The sequence below is a fragment of the Ambystoma mexicanum genome, chromosome 3p, assembly GCF_040938575.1.
Source record: "Ambystoma mexicanum isolate Mex_15411 chromosome 3p, UKY_AmexF1_1, whole genome shotgun sequence".
Classification (NCBI taxonomy): domain Eukaryota; kingdom Metazoa; phylum Chordata; class Amphibia; order Caudata; family Ambystomatidae; genus Ambystoma; species Ambystoma mexicanum.
In genome coordinates this window covers 1,265,708,800-1,265,724,614 of record NC_090925.1, presented here as the reverse complement: position 1 = coordinate 1,265,724,614, position 15,815 = coordinate 1,265,708,800, and the positions used below count along the sequence as shown (strand labels likewise).

General features: G+C 50.2%; 1 protein-coding gene across 1 annotated transcript in view; it reads right to left on the bottom strand.

Moving 5' to 3' along the window:
• ACO2 (aconitase 2) overlaps positions 1-15,815 on the bottom strand; it is a 637,698-nt gene that overhangs the window by 184,690 nt on the left and 437,193 nt on the right. The window lies entirely within an intron of this gene.

The window sequence follows — 15,815 nt, the reverse complement described above, 5'->3', positions numbered from 1 at the left end:
GTATCCTTGAATTTATAGTTCCCTATAATTTTGGGCTTTGGCTGAGTTGCCCCTTTGGGGTTACCTTGTTAATTTCTCTTGCCACCTGTTCGTTAAACTACTGTTCCCAAGAAGTAAAGTGGGTTTTACATGCATTTAGTGAGCCAGCACACGCCACCTTACGTCGAGTGCTGGGGAGATGCAAGTTATATCCTTTCTTACTTACCCGTTAACATTTTTGCTACAATTGTAAAGTTACTTGAAGGGCTGGTAGCAGTGGGTCAACCTTAGTAACCTTTTAGTCTTATTACTTGAAGGCTGTCAAATCAGACAGTAATGCACAGGAGGGTCACCATTAGACTAGAATGGTGGCTCCTTTTTCAGCATTTTAGTCCGGGGGGGGGGGGGGGGGAATCAGAGGGAGGGTTCGCATGTGGATCCATGCCAGACCCGTGCTGAAGACATGCATTACTCACCGGAATAGCATTTCTGATGACTGGATCTGCTTAGATTCCGACATATGGTCCGACATCCAGTGGTAACCACGGAGTATTGCATCTCGTCTTTCGGGGAGAAAAAGGGGACGTCGGCATAGGCGTGTCTAACACTATCCCCATCGTGACGTGTAGTGTACCCAAAATCCCTCACACTGCAAGGTCCCTCTGATTGTATTTTTTCTGCCATGAGGGAGCCCAAGGCTATTGTGAGTGAGTAAATAAAGAGAGAAAGTAGTAAGACGTCTATGTTCCTTCCACCCGAGCGGGGAGGCAGGGTGGGCACATGTGAATCTAAGCAGATACAATCAGAAATGCTATTAAGGTGAGTAATGCTGGTCTTCTGATGCTTGTTAATCTGCTTAGAATCACATGCTGTGAATAGACTAGCGAGCAGTACCCGGAGTTGGAGGTGGGTTGTGAGAAGGAACAGTAGAAAAAATATGTCTTAGTATTGTTTGTCCCACCTGAGAATAAGACCTAGAATGAGTGCCTAGGCAATAGTGTTTTGTAAAGGTGTGTACAGAACTCCAGGTTGCCGCTTTGCAAATGGACTCTAGGGGGAACATTTGCAATGAATGCTATGGATGCCCCAGTGCCTCGAGTAGAGTGTGCTCTAGGCTTGAATGGCAGTTCTCCTTTTGCAAGAGTGTAACATAGTGTGATGCATTTGACAATCCACCTTGATATTGCTGATTTAGAGACAGGGTCCCCTTCTCTACCAGCTGCCACTGAAACAAAGAATTGTTTAGTTTTCCTCAGTGGTTTAGTTCTATCCATGTAGAACATGACTGCCCTGCGCGCATCTAGTGTGTGAAGGCTTCTTTCGGCCATGCTAGTGGGATTCTGGAAGAAAGTGGGTAATTCAATTGATTGGATCACATGGAACTTCGAGATGAATGTAGGCGCAAATCTGGGATGAGTGCGCAGAACCACCTTATCCCTGTGGACTGTAACAAAAGGGTCTAAAACTGAAAGGGCCGGTAGTTCACCAACCCTTCTAATAGAAGTGATAGCCACTAGGAAGGCCGACTTTGAAGTAAGGAGCTGGGTTAGAAATGGGGCAGTGAATCCTCTTAACCCCTACCATAAAAGCCTTAATAACAGGTATTTTCCACCACACTTTGTGACGTAGTGTAGGCTGAGAGCAGCTAGAAGCACCTTTAGAGAAATAAAATCGAAACCAGAGTCTAACAAATGAGTTAGATACAACACAATGTGGGCAGGTGAGCAGTCAATGGGATTGACGCCCTTGGTTTTACACCAGATGAAAGCGTTTCCACTTACTGGAATAGCAATAACGAGTGTTAGGTTTTCTAGCCTCCCCGAGTACGTCCATGCATCTCAGAGGGAGTTGAAGGTGTCCAAACTATGACCTCAGGAGCCACGCAAGTTCAGAGTCTGCGGCCATGGGTGTAGTGTCCCCCCGCATGTTGTACGGGCAGGGTAGTTTCACAAGGGGGGAGAGGGACATTTCCATTAGTTGAGCGAACCAGGATTGGCGGGCCCACATGGGGGCCACCAAGATCATGGTAACTGGTTCCTGGTGCATCTTGTGCACTATCGTGTTGAGTAGGGAAGTCGGGGGGGGGGGGGGGAGCGTAGACACATTTCCCTGACCATTTTATCCAGTGTCTGTTCCACTTGGAGTGGTTCTGGGGTACCTGGAGGCGTAGTTGGGCATAGTCTTGGCATTGGGCGTAGTCCCGAGTTGCAAGCAGGTCTGTCTCTGGGAAGCCCAATTCTGCGAAGACGTTTGAGACTATGTCTTTGTGCAGACGCCATTGGTATTCTATGGGCAGTGGGACATTTCTGCTGAGCATGTCAACTAGAAGATCGAGTTCTCCTGGAATGTGTTGTGACGGTAGGAACATCTTGTGTCTGAGAGCCCACATCCAAATGTTCTGGGACAGCTTGGATAGCCCTGGAGAGTTTGTGCCCCCTTGTTTGTTTAGGTAATACATGGCTGTGGTGCTGTCAGGACCAGGGCTGTCCTCCCCTGTAGCTATGTCTGAAAGGCATTAAGTGCTTTGAATACCGCCAGCAGCTCCAACAGATTTATGTTTGGACGCTACTTGTGGTGACCACACTGTGTGCTGTCTGCTGATGCAGGTGAAGGGGGGGCCCCCCCCCCGCCCCGTGAGATGAGTCGGTCGTGAGAGTGGCGAAGGTCTTTCCCTCCAAGAGGTTTTCCCTCGACCACCACTGCATAGAGAACAAGGGCTGGCGAGACAACTACAAGATCTTCCCATTGTCCACAGACCTGACACCACTTGCTGTTGAGCCACTCTTGCATGGTACGCATGCACAGCCGCCCTTGGGGAATTAAGTAAATGCATGATACCATCATACCTAGCAAGCGCATGGCCTTGCGTACTGTCACTTCCTGACTGGCTACATATTGAGGGATCTGAGAAAGCATGTTCTGAACTCTCGGAGGGGAAGACGAGGCCATCCTTTGTCCGAATCAGAGCTCCTAGAAATTGCTCGACTTGGCTGGGGTCCCAGCTGGATTTCTTCTTGTTGAAGGAGAATCCCAGACTGAACAGGAGGTCTATTGTCTTCTGAGTATTCACTAGGCACGTTTCGTAAGAGTCCCCTGTTATGAGCCAGTAAGGCAGGGTAAACAGGGACAGATAGTCTGCGCAGGTGTGCTGCGTCTACTGCCAGGACCTTAGTAAACACCCTTGGCGCAGAGGAAATGCCGAAGTGGAGTACCTTGAATCGATAGTGTGTCCTCCATCATGAACCTTCGATATTTTCTGTGCACTGGCAACATTGAAATATGAAAGTAGGCATCTTTCATGTCCAATGTTGCCATGTAATCCCCCTGTTTCAACAGTGTGATTTCTTCCTGCAGAGTTGCCATACAAATCTTGAGGTTTGACAAATTTGTTCGCTCAGCACAAGTCTAACAGAGCGCATGGTGAGGTCATTTTTGGGTACAAGGAAGTACACTGGATAAATACCCTTGTTTACCTGAAGAATTGGGACGGCTTCTATGGAGTCCTTTCCCAGAAGTGCCTCTACTACTTCTATTAGGATTCGCAGATGGTCTGGCGTCAGGCGTCGTGCTCTGGGCGGTCTGAATTGTGGAGGTCGGGCGAATTCCACACATTATCTGTGGGCGACCGCTTTTAGAACCCACTGTCTGATGTAACCCCTCCCATGTCAAAAGGAAGGAGGTTAAGCGCTCCCCTGACCGGAGTGACATGGGAGGGGACCTGGATCCGTAGGTCATTTTTTACCAGAGGCTGTGGCTCCCCTGGAGTTGGGGCCTCTGCCGTTATGCGCCGCGGACCCCTAGGTAAATAGTTGGCTGGGATGCTGGATGCTTGTCCAGAGTTCCAGGTGTTTCCCGTATGGTGTACGTTTTGTACGGAACAGGATTGGCTTTGAAAGGACCGGCGGGAACCGCTTCCCCTCTGGGGAGGGATTTTGTGTGATTTGCTAAAGGGACTTAAGTGTCTCAGGCTCTTTGGCAGTCTCTAGAGCATCGACTGCTTTACCAAAGAGTTTTGACTCCTCTAAGTTTAAGGGCTGCTTGGGTCTACGGCTTGAAGCCAGAGTTGGAGCCAAGCTGCCGTTTGAGCAGGGTACTGTGGGCTAGGGATCTTCCAGCCATCTCTGCAGTATCAAGAGTGTTTTTTAGTACAATTTGGTTGACCTGCCTGCTCTCGGCCACAATGGCGAGTAATCTGGTTCTTGTTGGTTCAGACAACTCCTGGAGACCTTCTTGTACAAGGTTCCACTGTGCATCGGCATAAGTGGCAAGCAACATAGTGTTTGCTCTGGGTCTGGTAAAAGCAGCTGCCGTGGTAATTCGCTTACCCAAGGGATACAATCTTTCTGACTCCTTATCGGGAGGTGCCTCTCCCGTAGCAAGGGGTATTCCCGCCAGTTTCCGTGTGGTGGTAACCACTAGGGAGTCGGGGGTGGCATGGCCTTTAGTATATGTAGGGTCAGTAGGCGATGGCCGAAATAATTTCTCCACTCTTGGATTTACTGCCATAGTCTGGGCTGGAGTGACCAGGGAAGGAGCCAATCTCCTTTTAATGGAATTCAGGAGAGGTATGGCTTGACTGGAGGGTTTTTTCTCTTTGAGAATATCCTTCACGAAATCTTGTTCAGGTTCATATAGGGCCTCCTGGGTGGCGATTTTAAAATAATCCGCTGCATTTCTTAAGATGGCATTGAATGCCATCTGATCGTCCACTAGGGAAACTTGGTGGGCCAGAGTGGAGGGAGGGGAATCCAAACATAGGACATCCGTGTCCTGGTCGTGAGTAGGGAGTGTCCATGGTTCCGTCTCAACCTGGTGAGCGTCTTCCCAGCATTCTTTGGGATCCGCCTGGTCATCCACAGTGCAGCGTTGTAGGAAGGTAGTCTCCTCTTCCTCATCATAAATTTCCTGATAAGTGTCCATCTGGATCTCATCTTCTGGGTGGATAGAAGTGAACTGTTCTAAGAGAAGGCCCAACATTTCTAGGAAATTTAGAAACAGGCACAAAGGGAGGGTCCTCCTGAGGTCTCTTGGGGGTAGGGTGCTCTGAACGTTAGACAAACTTTTCCAAACGGTCCATGCACCCTTCAAATGTGTCTTTGGTCCATTTAGATTAACCAGAAGGGTAAAAAAGGTGGAACATTTTTAATTTCCTCCCTATGGCAGAAAAATTGGTTTCCCATAGAGCTAGCCAAAGGCTCCTGACTCTCCTCGTAATCTTCTTGAGCATCGGGGTATTGCAGTACGTCTTTCGACGTGTCTGCGGTCTTCTCCTTGTGCTTCGTTGTGTCTTTAGGCTTCAGCCCCACTGCCGAAGAAATCCTAGCAATGCTTTCGGTGATGTTCGGCGAAGCGGGGCATATGCTGTATGACTAGGAGGCCTAGCGGTAGAGCTTTCTCCTACCGGGGCCTTAGAGGGTCGGAGCATCAGACGAGCACGCTTCAACGGCCGAATGTGGTTTGGAGGGAGCCCCCCTTATTTTTTGAAGGCTCAGTCGCAAGACGCTGCTGCGGATGATGGGAAGGCAGTTGATCTTGAGATGCAGAGGATTCCGTCGAATCCTTCGCCCGTTTCAACGGTACCGTTGAAACCGGGGCAGGGATTGTGTGTTTAGTGGGTTTGCGATCTTGTACGTCCTTGTCGCCGGATGTTTTCCCCATAGCGTGACGCGTATCAGGCCTAGCGGGGACTGGCGTGGTGGAGCTAGAGGTGTCCGTCGTGAGGTCGATGGCATCTGACACGGATGCTTGGTCATCACTTGTGCCCTCGTCACTTTCAGAGGGCCCAGCAACAAGATCCAGCCTGCGACATGCCGTAGGCGGTCCACAGCTTAACGCAGAGCTCCTTAAGCGTCTTAGGTCGAAGGAGTCTACAAGCTGCGCTTCGTTGTGGTCAAGGGGTAGACAATTATTGCACTTATTGTGCTCGTCCTTCCAAGGGTATCTGGCCCTGCAAGTGGGGCAAAACCTAAATGGTGTCCTTTCCATAGCGAAAGGAAATAAAGACTGACTAGTCCTAGAGGGCAAAGAGGGGGAAAGAGGAGACATAGCTGAAAGGATATGACCACCCCGACCCCACTCTCCCTACTGTGCAGGCCGGAGAGAGGGCCCGGCCAGGTGGACGGCTCCACAGCTGGAGTTGGTGTCGAAGTCCACCTCAGTCTTCGGCATTGAAAGTCCCCCCCCCCCCCCGTCTTTGTCGTAGTACAGGAAGCACTGAAGTAACCATCAGAGGATAATTGACAAAGTCGATAAAGTAGAACAATGTTTCTTATGAAAGCGCTCCGCAATAGGGCGTCCAGTTATCTGGGTGGAAAAAACAATCTGAGGGTCCTCGGCACGTGAGGGATTTTGGGTACGCTACACATCACGATAGGGATAGCGTTACAGAAATGCTTATGCCGACGTCCCCTTTCTGTCCCCGAAAGACAAGATGCAATACTCTGCGGTTACCACTGGATGTCGGACCATATGCACAGCATGTGATTCTAAGTAAATTAACCAGCATCAGAACAATAGTTACAGGTAAGTAACTTCAATCTTCTCCAGAATGGGCTCTGCCATGGATTCACATGCCCATTAATTAATACGTAGCAGTACACATTACACAACCACGGGAGGTGGCATGGCTTAACAGAAGCATTTAACCCTTACCTCTGGAATAGGCTAACCTTAAGCTAACAGGTTGCATAGCCCTGCTTGGATGACTGGAATCCCTGTCGACACATTAGAACTTTGTGAAGGTGTGCGTGGACCTCAACGTAGCAGCCCTGCATATGTCTGGCAGGGGCACACCAGAAAGGAACACCATGGTCTCAGCAATCACTCTGGTGGAGTTGATTCTCGGACAGCGGTCGGTTCGCCAACCAATGCCGGTGCGTGATGCAGCCGGAGAGCCACTTTGAAATGGAAGCGTTGGACAAGGCCTTCCCATGGGTCACAGGACCAAAGTTCACGAACAGTTATGAAGTCTTCCGAAAAAACCCTTTGTGCGTGCCACGTAGAACCTCAGGGCACGAGTAACGTCCAGCAAGTGCAAGGCCCTTTCCGCTGGCGACAAAGCTTTTGGGGAGGGTGGGGAGGACTTAAACACCAAAGGCTCGTTGAGGGGGAATTCAGATGGAACCTTCGGCATTAAAAATGGTTACGCAGCACCACCCTCGATTCGTGGAGAGTCTGGTACAGTTGCTTGCAGGATGGGGCCTGGATCTCACCTACCCTTCTGGCAGAGCTGATGGCCAAAAGGAAAGCAGTTTTCCACGAGAGAAACTGGAGTGAGGCCTGATTCAGAGGCTCAAAGGGGGCCCCCCACCCATGAGCCTCGTCAGAAAAACGTTGAGTTCCCACACCGGGGCAGGAGCCTTCACTGGCAGGCAAGATCTGAAAAGTCCTTGGTGAAACTCCTTGACGAATCAGTGCGACCAAAGTGTAGATCTTCCTGGTGTAGCAGGCGATCGCTGCCAGGTGTACGATGGAGGCGTGCGCCAGTCATGCCGTGGCCAAGGACAGCAATTACGGAAGGATCTGTGATTCCATGACCCTCTGTGACAGGCAGCACGTAGCAAAACACTTCCATGTTGTGACTGCAGCACTTCAAGGAAGACTACGCCCTGGCCTTGGCGAAGACCTCTCTGCAGTCCGCTGGAAACTCAACATCCAAACTCTAGTGCTACAGGAGCCAAGCCCGCAGGTTCAGCGATCCTGGGTTGTGATCAAGGATTGCGCCGCCACCTCTGGTGCCAAGATCCTGAACCACTGGGAGCCTGACCTGAGGCAACGCTGACAGGCTGAGAAGGTCCAGATACCAAATCTGCCTCAGCCACGCCGGGGTGATGAGTATCATGCATTGACATGGTCCGAGTGCGTTGAGGACTCAAAGCAGGAGAGGCAACGGAGGAAACGCGTACAGAAATAGCCCTTTTTCTTCGGTAAGGAGAAACACACACACACACACACACACACACCGGGCTCCTCGACTGGTGGAATCTGCTGGCAAACTTCTGGCATTTGGAGTTCGTCGCCATAAAAAGATATACCTGGGGTCTGCCCCATTTGACGAATAGGCGGTCCACCTGATCCTGATGAAGCTCCCACTCGTGGCAGGACGTAGTTTCTTGATGAGGGAGTACCGCAAGGTGGAGAGGGACGAGGAACATGATCCGCTGTCCAACAGTCCCGTGCCACAAGTCCTGCGCTTCCTTGCAGAGCACCGGGGATAGAATTAGCCTCCACTTCCTGAAGTAAAACATGGTGGTGTCTTGTCAGTGAAGATACTCGCCACCTTGTCTTTCAGGGACAGGAGGAATGACTAGAGTGCCCAGAACACTGCTCATAGCTCCAGGATGTTGATATGAAGAGCCTCCTCCGGCAGCCTCAGGCCTCTGGCGTGCAGACATCTGGTGTGCGCTCCCCATCCCTCTAAGGAGGTGTCTGTGGTGACAGTCTCCTGGTATGGCGGGCTTTGAAATCTCGTGCCTTGGGAGATGGAGTGAACGTCCTACCATACCATCGCCCGACGGAACTAGTTGTTGAGATCTTGTCCGCAAAACTTGCAGAAACCTGTATCCAGCATGCATCCAAGAATTCCTGAAGGGGTTGCATTTGCAACCTGCAAAGCCGGACGAGGTACATGCAGGACGACATCAAGGCCATCACTGTGGACGTCTTCGTCGACAACAGCCGATGCACCTTCCCTAGAATGGCTGCTATTCTCTCCTCCGAGGCCAACACCAGGCAAGGCACCATATGGAGTCTGGCACCTAGGTACAGCGGGCTCTGATGGTGTTAAGCAGGACTTTGGATAGCTGACAGAGAATCCCAGATCCGTTAGTAGCCAGACCATCGCCTCTGTCTGCCCGTCGGCCAGTTCCCGCAAGCGGGCATGAATCAACCAGTTGTCCAGATACAGGTATACCCTGTAGACGTAGATGGGCTGCCACTAGTGCCAGGCATTTCGTGAACACTCTGGGGGCCAACTCCAAGCTGAAAGATAGGGCCTTTAACTGGTAGTGCTGTCCCTGCACCACGAAACATAGAAACGTTCTATTTTTCTTGTGAATGGGGACATGGAATTAGGCATCCTCCAGGTCCAATGCAGTCAAGAAGTCTCCTCTTTCCAGTTGGTGGAGCCTGTGTTACAACATGACCATCCTGAATTTTTGAGACTTGAGGTATTTCTTCAGACGTCGTAGGTCTAGGATGGGTCTCCAGCCCCAGTCTTCTTTCTGAACAGAAAGTATCTGGCATAGACTGCGGGGACCCAGCTCTATCGCCCCTTCTTGCAGCATGGCCCATACCTCTTCCAAGAGCCAAGGGATGTGCTGCTCCCGACGGGATCAGTGGACCCCTGCATTGAAACTCCAGGGTGTGCCCTTAGGTGAGTGTCCAGTGCCCATCTTTTGGTGGTGATTACTCCACTTGCTGACTTACCTAGTCAGGCAGCCTCCCAACGGGGGTGCGCAAGTGGGGCCTGATGTGCCGGCCAGTTCAGGCTTGCTTCGGCGCTGGGGGCCTGCCCTGCAGGTAACACTGTCCTCTGCTACCGCAGGCCTGGGAGCGGCCTCTGTAGGCTTACTGGGTCGTGTATCTGGAAGGCTGTTGGTACGATGCAGAGAAACCTTTGGAAGACCTACTTGGCCATCCTCTGGAGGAGCGAAAATAAGAGCAGTGCTGCTGGATAGTGCCCAGGGAACAGGCCTGCGCTGTATTCGTATCCATTTTGATGGCCTGGAGCGACTGGTGGTCGTCCTTCTCAAAAAGGTTCTCCGACAAGCATGTCCAACACCTTCGCCAAGACCTCCTGACGGAAATTCATGGCTTTCATCCAACCTTGGCGACTAAGGCAGACACCGTCCCCCATTTGTCGGAACCCTGTGCCAGCGACATCCAAAGCCATGGTGATGGCATCATCATATGCCACTTCGCTTTCCTGGAAGAGAGCGGTTGCCTCCATTGCCTTATTGTCAGAGGAAATCCAGAATTGGCCCCGCTTGTACTACAACTCCCTGTTGTACCTGGGTAGGATCGCCAGCGCGTTGGCCGCCTTGATAGTTGACGCTGCAGTGTAAATGACCACCTTTCCCCGGCGTCCTACCCCTCGCTGTCAGGAGGGACAGCAGATGAGGATGGGTTGGCTGACCGTTTCTTCGCAGCCGCCGATACCTCCGAATCTGGCAATGGCTGCGACATCAGGCACTTGGGTGCAGAGTCCAGCACCCGATATTTCTTCTGCAGTCTATACTGTTTGGCTGGAGCAGAGGACGGGTTCTTCATGAGGGCCAGGCCCTTTTCCCAAATGTCGTCCAGAAAGGGCATCACCATGATAGTCTTCCTCTTGGCCTTGCGCCTCTGGTACAAGAAGCCCTCCCATTTGGTTTCCTCAGACACTAGCTGGAATAGCTTGGAGGCTCTTGAGATCATGGAGCAGAATTATCCCCCACACCCGGTGGGAACACTATATGGAGCATCAAAATGTGGAGATTCACCATCGGCTGTAACGATATCCTCATCTGTCGTCGTGGCTGTATCCGTCCCTGTACCAATGTCTGGGTCTTCTGGGACCAGGCGTGGTGGCGGTGGTTCAAATGGGAGTCGGGCGACGCTTCTTTGCTGCAGGCTGATCAGGAACCATCAGAGCCGGAGGCATCCTCATCTGGCTCTCTAACACCAAGTGTGTAGAGTCTACACTAGATCCAAGGAAATGTCCCTCAGCTGAGAAAGCAGTACAGGAAAACTAGGCACTGAGCCGCCGTCATCCTCTTCAACATCCTCGTGGACCGTGTGTGTACGAACCCCTTGTCTTCGTAGTCTGTGGACGAGACCTCTTCTGTGGTTAGGTCAACGGCCTGGGAGGGCTGTTTCGGGGCCTTCCTCGCCCACCACCCTGGTTTCCCCTCCGAGGGACTTGAACCGGGGCCTGAGCCAGTTTCCCCCCCCTTCTGGCGTGATTATGCGTTTCCTTTGTTTTTGGAGTCTGAAACTCCATAGGCATCTACTTTTTAAATGGTGACACACAAGCACCTTCAGTGCAGTGTCAGAGAAATCCTTTTAGATTTCTCATGAGGTTTAAATACCTTTTCTTGTGTGAAGTACTGTTCCCAAGTGAAATTGACTTTACTTATCTTTTCTCTTTGTTGTAGGTCCAGCACACACCATCTTATGTAGAGTGCTGGGGGTTACTTAGTAGCCCCTTTTCCTACTTATGTAAAAATGTGTTTGTTACCCTCACTACTTTAAATGGCTGTTGGCAGTGGTTTAATTTTCCGACCAGTGTGCTTTTCAACTGCAGGCTGAAATCTCAGCTGTAGTATAGCACCCATGGGTGACAATTTTGTCAAAATGGCCCTGCCCTTTTTTCACCATTTTCCGTTTGTGAGGTCTTTCTTGGGTTTTACTCTGCGCACCAAGCCAGGTGTGAGCCCTTTGTTCCTTTTGCCTTTGGCAGGCTTTAGTACTGAAACCCGCCTCTGGCTCCAGTGTGTCTGGAAGGGCAGGAAGAGAGGGAAGTTCCCAAAACTCCCCTGTCCTTTGTCTTTAGGAATGCCTGAAAGCACCCAGTCCTGGCTGGCTGGATGTCCTATCAGGACAGCCACCATCTGTTTCAGTGACAGCTAGACTGTGCATGAATGGGAGAAACCTGCTTAAAAGTCAAGGGTTTTGGGACTAGAGGCAGAGTCGACCACTGGGAAAAACAACCCAACAAATAAACCGTGAACAGAGCTTGCTGCATCCTCCTGGGCCGTTGAACTGCCCGGTGAAGCCCTGCTGCTGCGCTGAAACTTTCTAAAATCGACAAGAGAAGCTCCAGAAGGGATTCACAACCCTTGGGTTAGTGGGACCAACTCACCCTGAGACTAACTTTACTGGACCACCTTCCCTGACTGGCCAGGGGTCGAGATATCCATAGTCTAGCACAAAGTCTGATCCGGCCAGATGCTCCACGAGTCTCCCCAGGACCCTCCAGAAGCAGGACGACCAGTGCCCAAGTACCCTCACCAGAATGCAGGACTCTGGGAGCGAAGGAAGCCCAACCGGTATCCAAGATCCGCAGTGGAGCAGTTTACGGAGCACTGAAACCGAAAAGAGCCCGTAGCTGCCGCCGACATTCAAATTGCTGCTGCAGGAGTCCCCAGATGTCCTCCCTCTTGTCACCACGACTGAGGACCAGAACACAGGATCTGTATCGCTGCAGCCAGACAGACGCCAGCTGGACCACTTCTAACCAAAAGGTATTGCTCTGACTTGGGGTTCTTATCTCAGTGTCTGTAGCTTGCTCTTCTCAGTTGAGACTTGCAGTAGCTGCTTTGCTAGAGTTGATTTCAGCTCTACCCTCCATAGGTTTAACAGCTTTTGACCCTACAGTGATTATTCTCCAACTTTGTGCAAGACTCATCTAAGAAGTGCCTCAGCTCCAAAGACTTTGCTTCAATTGACTTTGGCTGTCCAGGCTCCCTGTAGACTACTATTCTACTTGACTGATGCTTATTGTCCCTCATAACTGATGCATTGGTTTTAAACTAATATTCCTGGAAAATATCTTTACTTCATTAGAAGATTTAAAAATCAAGTGCTCACATGCTCTGAGAACCGATTTAACCTTTTCCCTTCCCTTAGCCTTTCCTTTCTACAAACCTCAATATACAAAAGCCATTAGTGTCCTAGCTAGTGAAGTCACCCCAGGTTGTAGGAAGTGTGTAAAAAGCATCTCTAAAGAGTATCTACTAGTTTTTTTATCTACTGTTTCCTTCTCTTGCAGCAGAGATACCCGCAAAACACAGGAGTGACCGTACTCCGCCTTGATGGAATGGAAGCTGCAATAGCACAGAATATTCTGCTGAGGGGTGGGATGTGAGGGTGATGAATACGTGGGAGGAACATACACCTGGAAGTAACATGTTCTTCTAATGGATTGTGTCCTCCCACGTATTCCCCATCTTAGACAGACTCCGAAAGCCGTATAAATTTTGGCAGAGGAAGTAGAATTATAATTCTACATTTTCATGGATAGAGTGAAGGACTGCCTTACCAAAAGTACCATGTTGACCTAGGGAGGACACAAGGCAATAATGCTTAGTAAACGTGTGGATGGAAGACCACGATGCTGCGTCACAAATGTTTCTAATTGTTACGCCCCTTTGATGGGCTGTAGATGTAGCCATGCCCCTGGTGGAGCGAGCTCTTAAACCTTCAGGAGGGTCTTTTCCTGCCAGCCTGCAACATTCTGATATTGCCAAAATTATCCATCTAGATAAGGTCTGTTTGGTAACAGCCTGACCTAGTTTGTGTCCTGTGTATCCTATGAGGAGTTGTTCATCAATTTGCAACTTGGACATTCTTGAAATGTAAACTTGTTTTATGCTCTCAGAGGGCTATGTAGTCGTTCCTCCTCCTTACCAGGAGGTGGGGGATAGAATGTAGATGGAACCTTTTTTGACCTAAATGAAAATCCAAAATGATTTTGGGCAAAAAGGAAGGTTTGACCTTAAAAATGACCCTATCCTTGTGGGAGATGGTAAAGGGTGGCTTGGATGAAAAAGGCTGCAACTCGCCCACTATAAGAGCTGATGTCAGAGAAACCAATAGGATGGTTCTGAAGGATAATAACCTTAAAGGACACGTGTGCAGAGGTTCAAAGGGTGCACACATTAGGAATTTTAAAACCAGATTATGGTCCCAAACCGGAACCTGGAAAGGAGATGGAGGGAACACATTAGTGAGCACTTTTAGAAACTGAGTCACCAGTGGAATTTTTAAACAAGAACATTCCTCTGACGAGCTCTTAAAAATGCACAGCGCCGGCAGGTAGCCTTTAAAAAAGGTACCTGAGCACCAGATTAGCTAAGAATAGAAGAGATGATAAAACACAGTGTTATACATAGATAATGATCTACATTCTTTTCCTTGCACCGGTTGCAAAACTTATTCCAGCAGCAACAGTAGAACGACTTCTTTGCTGGTCTTCTGGCCGAAAGCAACATCAATAACGTCATCTGCAAGGTCCCAATCCTTGTATCTCAGCCTTTCAGAAATCAAGCATGAAGGTTGAGAGTCTTTACCTCTGGATGGAGAACCCAACCCTCCTTTCACGAGAGACGGTCCTCTCTTGGAGGAAGCCACATCAAAGGACAGACGGACATGTCCAGAAGGTCCGGGTACCACGTCCTCCCGGCCCAATCTGGGGCAATTAGGATCATGCGTTTCCCGAACCTTCTCAACATCCTGATCACGAAGCATGACAGTGACTGTAGGAAACGCGTACAGGAGTGGAAATTACCAGTCCACTACGAACGAGTCTCCTAGAGCTCCTCTTGGGGGAAATTCCCTGGAACAATACAGTTAGCACTTCCGGATGACCTTGGTCGCAAACAGATCTACTTGAGGGGTTCCCCAAAGGATGAAGATCTCTTGAAAGACTTGAGCTAGTTCCCACTCGTGTGAGACTGCTCTGCCTGCTCAGAGCGCCCACCGCTGTGTTCTCTCCGGCTAGCTGAACTGCCGATAGATTCCTTCTTAATTGCCCAGTACCAGAGCTACATTGCCTCTCTGCACAGTGGTAGTGACACTACACCACCTCTCTTGTTGAGGTAGTGCATGGCCACTGTGTTGTCAGTTATTATCAGGCCATTCTTTCCCAGTGCAGAGGACAGAAAGGCCTTCAGCGGTAGTCTGATTGCCCTAGGCTCCTAATGATTGAAATGTAGTTTGGACTCTGATGGAGACCAAGGACCGCTGACTGTCAGATCGTTGGTGTGGGCTCCCCACCACGCAAGTGAGGCGGCCATCACTACTGTAATCTCCAGCCATGGCTGACAAAAGGGTTCTCCCTTCAGAATATTGTCCTCGCTGGCCCACCACAGAAGATACTGTGAGACCCTGGCTTGAATCTGAAGTCAGACCGATATCTTTCCCGAGAACTGAGACTATTGCCTTCTTAGGGCCCATTGAAGGGATTCCATTCTCAGGCGTCCGCACCTCTGGCACCAGAAAAATGCAGGATGCCAGGAGGCCGAGCAACCTCAGAAAATCGAAGGCCGGTAGACTGAGCATTCTGAAATGTGGTCACCATCTAAAGAAGGTCTTAAACCCTAACCTCGGGTGGTGAGCTCTTTCCCAAGGATATAGCTAGCCCAGCTCTGATGTACTGGAGCCTTCGGGAAGGTGTCATATGCGACTTCTTGCAATTGAGGGAGAAGCCCAGTCTGAAGAGAGTGGCAGGCGACATTGAGAAGATTCAGGACTGGTTTGGGAGAACGTGCCCTGATCAGCCAATCGTCCAGGTAGGGGTAGATGTTAAATCCCCTCTCCTGAGACTAACTGCCTCTACCGCCATCAGTTTGGTGAAAACCCTCATGGCGGAGGTCAGCCCGAATGGCAGAACTCGAAATTGAATATGAGAACCGCCAACTGCGAACCTCTGGTATTTTCTGTGCGGTCGATTGATTGGCACATGAAAATAAGCATCCTTAAGGTTCAATGACACCAACCAATCCTGGAGTTGGAGGGGCTGAAGGATCTGAGAAAGTGTGACCATCTTGAACTTGTCCTTCCTGAGAAACTTGTTAGCATCTCAAGTCCAAGGTGGGTATCAGCCCTCCGTCCTTCTTAGGTATCAAAATAATATGAGTACCACCAACCCTTGTTCCTCTCCGCTACAGGCACTGGTTCTATAGCACCTTTCTCTAGCAGGGTTGAAATTTCCTGCACAAGGAGCGGATCTGGAATCCTCAAAGATTATATAAAAGGAAGGCAATAACTGTGGGCTACCGTTTCCAGAGCCCAAGCATCTGAAGTAATGTCTTGCCATTTTTCCAGATGCTGAGGCAGTCTGCCCCCCCCTCCCC